The sequence below is a fragment of the Brassica rapa genome, unplaced genomic scaffold, assembly GCF_000309985.2.
Source record: "Brassica rapa cultivar Chiifu-401-42 unplaced genomic scaffold, CAAS_Brap_v3.01 Scaffold0610, whole genome shotgun sequence".
Lineage (NCBI taxonomy): Eukaryota > Viridiplantae > Streptophyta > Magnoliopsida > Brassicales > Brassicaceae > Brassica > Brassica rapa.
The window spans coordinates 25,001-32,569 of record NW_022610550.1 but is presented as its reverse complement, the minus strand read 5'-3'; positions in this window follow the sequence as shown (position 1 = coordinate 32,569).

The window sequence follows — 7,569 nt, the reverse complement described above, 5'->3', positions numbered from 1 at the left end:
TCTCTTCTTTTACTATCTCTTTCGGAAATACGATCTCCGAGGATTTTCGGGTGGTAATTCCGTCGTAACCGTTTTTGACCCCAACACCCGAGCCAAGCTCGGTCGCTACGTAGCGACCGAGCGTCCATCTCGCTCGGTCGCTACGTAGCGACCAAGCATCCGTCTCGCTCGGTCACTACGTAGCGACCGAGCGTCCATCTCGCTCGGTCGCTACGTAGCGACCGAGCCTGAGCCAAGCTCGGTCGCTACGTAGCGACCGAGCGTCCGTCTCGCTCGGTTGCTACGTAGCGATCGGGCTCGAGCCAAAGTTCGGTCGCTGCGTAGCGACCGAGCTCTTCCGAACATCGGTATGACACCAGTCCATGCATTCTCGTCAAACCTTCAAATGCTATCTCCCGAAGACCGTAGCGAGCTCAGTCTATGTTTTCCGCTATTCTAAATCATCGATCAAACTTCGCGGATTAGAAACCGCGGAAAGTTCTTTCTTTGTCGAAAGAAATCGTAGTAAACTCTTCGAGTCGGAAGATGGCCCAAAGGGACCTAAAACACGACTCGAGGCCCATCCTGCGATTTCTTAACCAAAGGCCCGTAAACCACAGCCCGGTTTATGCTTGGTCCACAAGGAAGGATAAATGTCAAGTTTCCGCGGATAAATACGGAAGTTTTGAAGATAATTGTGAAAATCGGGAAAAATGGAATATCTCCATTTTTACGCTGTGACTGCTTAAGGGCAGAAGAGTAAAAGCATAAACCGACCTTGGAGCTAGTATATAAGGAGTCCTATGCGAGGAGCATGGGGGACAGCTTTTTAGATTCAGAATTCTCTGCACTTAGAAACCTTAGGCTTATTTTCGACAAGTTCGGTTTCTATGAGTGGCACTCGATTACTAGACGAACTCGCCCAGGCAGTTCGATCTCGTGTCCAGCTCTATCAATTGAACTACGTTCGGCTTGATCCTCGAAAGGGGTACGTAGGCAGCCTTTAACAAGGTTCAGTCCGAAATCAATCAAAAACCTTTTCTTTATCTATTTCGTCTTTCGTTATCGAGCTGCGACTAAACTAGGTTTGAGCTATTAGGCCGCTAGAACTAAGTAACTCGCTGACAGCCTTTGCGGCCAAAGCTTTCATGATCTCTTGTAATGATCGCAACGCTCTTACGTGGACTCGAAATAAGATCTACTGTTTTCTCTAAACTCGTTTGTTATCTTTTCATGATTTCCGCATATATTCGGTCACTTGTCGTTGGCTCTCGCAGAGATCCGGGACCTCTGGGAAATTAGGGTTTTCCTAGTTTCCTTATTTAAACGGAAATCGACAGTGCGAATTTCGGTTTCCACAGTTTGGCGCTAGAAGGAGTGGGGTTACGGATTACTCTTACTCATGGCCACAAAACGCTTGATCGAAACGATGTTTGGATATATGAAAGACAAACTCGCAGCACTGACTGCTCCTATGGCCAACGCTTACGCAAACGCCGTAGTTTTCAACAAAATCGAAAACTTAGTCGCGACCTTCCGCCACAGGAAGAGCACTAAAACAGGCTCGCGATTTCTCCCTGTAAAGAAGAAGGGAAACGATAAATCTTATCAAAACCCCGTAAAGAAATCTTGATGCGTAAGGGTTTTACCAAAACACGTTTTCCGAAAACATTTCGGAAGGATAAAACTTGTTCTCCCAAAAAAACCGCTGAAAAACCCCTATGTTAATCGCGGAAAAAGGAAACACAACAAAACGATTACACAGCTCGGTCGCTACGTAGCGACCGAGCACGCACACTGCTCGGTCGCTACGTAGTGACCGAGCACGCACACGCTGCTCGACGTAGCGACCGAGCACGCACACTTCTTGGTCGCTATGAAGTGACCGAGCTCAAGCCAACTCTCCACTCGCTACATAGCGACCTGTACGGCCTCAGAAAGGTCCTCCTTTGGGTTCTCTTTTGAATCCTCGTCGAAACGCTTCTCGTTTCGTCTCAATCGGAGTTTCCGTTGAGATTTTACGACGAAAACAAGTAGGACGCTTCTCGGCTTGCTTCCATTCGCTACGTAGCGACCTGTCAGACTGTCAGTCGCTACGTAGCGACCTGTAAGTCCTCAAAGGGTTCCTCCTTTGCGTTCTCCTTTGAATCCTCTTCGAAATGCTTTTCGTTTCGTCTCAATCGGAGTTTCCGTTGAGTTTTGACGACGAAAACAAGTGGGACTCGTCTCGGCTTGCTTCCACTCGCTACGTAGCGACCTGTCAGACTGTCAGTCGCTACGTAGCGACCTGTAAGGCCTCAGAAAGGTCCTCCTTTGGGTTGTCTTTTGAATCCTCATCGAAACGCTTTTCGTTTCGTCTCAATCGGAGTTTCCGTTGAGATTTTACGACGAAAACAAGTAGGACGCTTCTCGGCTTGCTTCCATTCGCTACGTAGCGAACTGTCAGACTGTCAGTCGCTGCGTAGCAACCTGTAAGTCCTCAAAGGGTTCCTCCTTTGCGTTCTCCTTTGAATCCTCTTCGAAACGCTTTTTGTTTCGTCTCAATCGGAGTTTCCGTTGAGATTTTACGACGAAAACAAGTGGGATACGTCTCGGCTCCCTTCCACTCGCTATAGCGACCGAGATGACATCCTCACTCGCTATAGCGACCTGTCAGGCCTCAAAGGGGTCCTCCTTTGCGTTCTCCTTTGAATTCTCATCGAAACGCTTTTCGTTTCGTCTCAATCGGAGTTTCCGTTGAGATTTTACGACAAAAACAAGTAAACCTCATCTTAAACTCCTTGGCTTGTTTCTGCTCACCCTACCTCCATCTTTGCGTTCACTTTCGAATCTCGATCGAAACGTCTCTTTCGATTGAAGTTACCATTGAGACTTTACGATATAAAAAAAAAAACCGCAAAGACCTATTTTCTCGCATGGATTCAGATTAATCGTATAAAACGGCAATGGTTAACTTAACACCTTAGCCGCCTTAACTATACGATTACGTTGAACCTTTTTACAAAAATCGACGTCTTATCTAAGGAGAAGATAACAGTCAAGTTTGGAAGATAAATGTCAAGTTTCAAAGGATAAACACCAATATCCGAAATGGCGAACATACACGAGAATAGGAAACGGAAATGAGCACGCAAAACTGAGAAGGGACAAAACTGCATCTTCGAAAGAACTAAGGTATTTCCGACTTGAAATTTTTGAAATCAGACTTGGAATTTTCGTAGGAAATTACTTTGAGGCTGCCATAGAACTTTAGGGAACGTAAAACCTAGGCGGATAGTCTAGCGAACTAAGTTTTAAGCGATTTTTCCTGTCTCGATATATTGTTCCATAATTGTTCATCCAGATCTTGCAAACCGTTCTAAACTCTCCGAAAGTCGAGAAACAATCGCCACGCATATCAAGCTCGCTTCCTAAAGAGAGAAAAAGTTAGAGACATGAACGTAGTCTTAAAACCGATTCGTTTCTGGCAATTTTCTCGGAACCGATATATCCCAAGTCGTCAACGTGGAAACAACCAAATCACAGTCCAAGCGTCGTCTATAAATCGTCCCGAATTATCGATCATTCCAAACATCAGGAGAGGAAACGTACAGAACCCTTCAAAGTATCGGTTCAACCGTTTTTCTTTCGTAAAAAAAAAAAGGGGAGTAGGTACGTATACTATACTCGTATACTCCGAAACTTCAAAAAAAAAACTTCTGCAAATCGTCAAGAATAGGCAAACGACAATCTTAATATTCGTCTAAACGCTAGCAACATATCCAGACGATCATGAACATAATCTCAAAAACTATACATCATTTGTTGTCGCAATCATGCATACAGAAAACTTGTACCAATATCAAACTGAAACTCGACGATTAGCCAAAGTATTGAAGCCTTTTCCGGCTTCAGAAAGCCAGTTTCGTTTTAAAAATTTCTACGAGAAATCTTCAATCACCAAAGCGTTTCTTTCAGTTTCCGCTGTACCAAGTAAGTCACGGAAAAGCATCGGAAACATTTGCGACGAAGAAAACTCGAAAATATATGTAGCATCGTGCACATTAAAAGGAGCATTTTCCTCCCTATGGTTAGCTAGAACCACTTCTGGTTGACCAATTCGTTCAAGAAACGAATGTGTCATGAGAATCCCCTCGAAAAACCTATGAAAAGCGTTCCGCGACTAGATCGTATTGAAATAAACTTCGGTAATACTCCATGGGTAACTCCAAGCAACTTTCATCTAAGATCAAAATCATAGCGGGAACGTTTCTCGTGGAACCCGCAGAAACAATGCTACTTTGACATATGTTTACATATCACTGATTTACAACCTTCGTAAAATCGGTTATATGATATGATAAATTATCGTGTAGCCCACAGTCGGAAATCATATGATAAATTCTTCGTAACGAAACTAAGTCCTAACAACCAAACGGTTAACGGAAAATATAAACTTTTCAGAAATTGACCAAGTTCAATACGCTCCACAATTCACTTTAAGCCCGCAACGTTTTAACCATAATACGCGGCATGTAAGGAAAAATTTGTAACAAAGCTTCTAGAGCTATACGAAACATCCTAAAAAATGCACGAAATACATCTCGGAAGGCCAACTCTTCACAAAGAACCATGAAGGAAAACGCTTGTTCCCATGGACAAATTTACACGACACCTCAGTCATAATTCCTCGATCGCAAATAAAGCTATTAGTATCCAAACATGAACAACAATTTTGGCTGCGAACATTCGTAGTCAAACCAGAATGTTTCTCAAATGCAGGGCTAAGACTAAACCCTTGCAACATCTGCAAACCGCGAACATTTCAAGCTCGAAACGCGGCATGCGAAAGAATAACAAATCTTCAGCATCGCGAGACGTCGCAGACGCCTGAAGATTCGTTCTTCGACGAAATTTCCTTCCTCGATAAAAACATTTTCTTGGAAGACCAGACAGTCATACGCCCTAACATCTTCTCAAAACATATCCTTCGCGAAGACTCGAAACGGTATTTTTTACCATTAACTTTGTTGCTGATCACAACAAACTCTCAACGTCCTAAACAGACTTAGCAATCTCGTAGAGATGACTCTCGTACATCCGACACAAGGATAATAGCGCTATAAAAGAAATCCAAAATTTTGGTCCAGCACTTCCGGTCTCCAGAGAGATGCTCGATTCGTATCAAACAAGTCGTATAAGCCGAGAACCTATCGCGGACTTTAAATCGAAGAAATCGCAACAGGAAAAATGATAGCCGGCCAGTCACCGCACAATCCTTAAACCGAAAGTAAACCTAGGTCTTGCCCTAAACCCAGCGCACTGGTCTCTAACATCTCTAGGCATAGTATCAAACACCCTGATACGAGATCCCAAAATTTGTCTCTTTGCCAATATTCGAACGTCTTCAGAAAATCCCGCAAGTTTACACACTGCAGAAAACTCTCGAAACAGATTATGGATATGGCAATTCACACAGAGTTAGATTACGAGACGACAACTCGTAGTCTTCCCTCTACACCCATACAAAATGCCACATCGGCAGCAACACGCCTTATAAACTGCTACATAAAAACTAGACCATAAAGGTCCTACTGGAAAACTAGTCATAAGAACCTTAACTCCAAGACGAACTACGAAAGGCTTGATCCCTTCAACAAGGGTACGTAGGCAGCCGTCATAAGGCGCAGCCCCAATCTTATCGCGTTTTCTACTTTTAGGAGAGCGAGAACATCACTTACCACAGACCTTTTCAACCATTACTTCCGCCTAACTCACCTAAATTGCCTAACTTGCCAAGTCACTCGCTAGAACATCACGCTAGAAACTCATGGTTCAAACGAGCTGGGGGGCTAACTGTTGGGGTCAAAATCGGTCACGACGGAATCAATGTCTGAAAGTCCATAAAAATCAGCATAAACGTTTTTACGAAAAGTAATCTTCGTAAATATATCTTTACGAAGAGCCTTGCAGTAAAAATCTCGTCCAAATCTCAATCGAACCACTAAATGCCGATTGTCCGAAGGCAACAGACATGTATCCAAATCGGCTGCGGACAAGCTCGAGTATGGAAATCAGACCGCGGACAAGCCAAGCTCGATCGATACGCGGTGACCAAGCATGCACACAGCTCTGTCGCTACATAGCGATCGAGCTCGAGCCAAGCTCGGTCGCTACGTAGCGACCGAGCCCGAGCCAAGCTCGGTCGCTACGTAGCAACCGAGCGTCCGAGCCTGAGCCAAGCTCGGTCGCTACGTAGCGACCGAGCGTCCGTCTCGCTCGGTCGCTACGTAGCGACCGAGCCCGAGCCAAGCTCGATCGCTACGTAGCGACCGAGCCAGAGCCAAGCTCGGTCGCTACGTAGCGACCGAGCGTCCGTCTCGCTCGGTCGCTACGTAGCGACCGAGCCGGAGCCAAGCTCGGTCGCTATGTAGCGACCGAGCATCCGTCTCGCTCGGTCGCTACGTAGCGACTGAGCCCGAGCCAAGCTCGATCGCTACGTAGCGACCGAGCGTCCGTCTCGCTCGGTCGCTACGTAGCGACCAAGCGTCCATCTCGCTTGGTCGCTACGTAGCGACCGAGCATCCGTCTCGCTGGTCGCTACGTAGCGACTGAGCGTCCATCTCGCTCGGTCGCTACCTAGCGACCGAGCCTGAGCCAAGCTCGGTCGCTACGTAGCGACCGAGCGTCCGTCTCGCTCACTCGCTACGTAGCGATCGGGCTCGAGCCAAAGTTCGGTCGCTGCGTAGCGACCGAGCTCTTCCGAACATCGGTATGACACCAGTCCATGCATTCTCGTCAAACCTTCAAATGCTATCTCCCGAAGACCGTAGCGAGCTCAGTCTATGTTTTCCGCTATTCTAAATCATCGATCAAACTTCGCGGATTAGAAACCGCGGAAAGTTCTTTCTTTGTCGAAAGAAATCGTAGTAAACTCTTCGAGTCGGAAGACGGCCCAAAGGGACCTAAAACACGACTCGAGGCCCATCCTGCGATTTCTTAACCAAAGGCCCGTAAACCACAGCCCGGTTTACGCTTGGTCCACAAGGAAGGATAAATGTCAAGTTTCCGCGGATAAATACGGAAGTTTTGAAGATAATTGTGAAAATCGGGAATAATGGAATATCTCCATTTTTACGCTATGACGGCTTAAGGGCAGAAGAGTAAAAGCGTAAACCAACCTTGGAGCTAGTATATAAGGAGTCCTAGGCGAGGAGCATGGGGGACAGCTTTTTAGATTCGGAATTCTCTGCACTTAGAAACTTTAGGCTTATTTTCGACAAGTTCGGTTTCTATGACTGGCACTCGATTACTAGACGAACTCGCCCTGGCAGTTCGATCTCTTGTCCAGCTCTATCAATTGAACTACGTTCGGCTTGATCCTCGAAAGGGGTACGTAGGCAGCCTTTAACAAGGTTCAGTCCGAAATCAATCAAAAACCTTTTCTTTATCTATTTCGTCTTTCGTTATCGAGCTGCGACTAAACTAGGTTTGAGCTATTAGGCCGCTAGAACTAAGTAACTCGCTGACAGCCTTTGCGGCCAAAGCTTTCATGATCTCTTGTAATGATCGCAACGCTCTTACGTGGACTCGAAATAAGATCTATTGTTT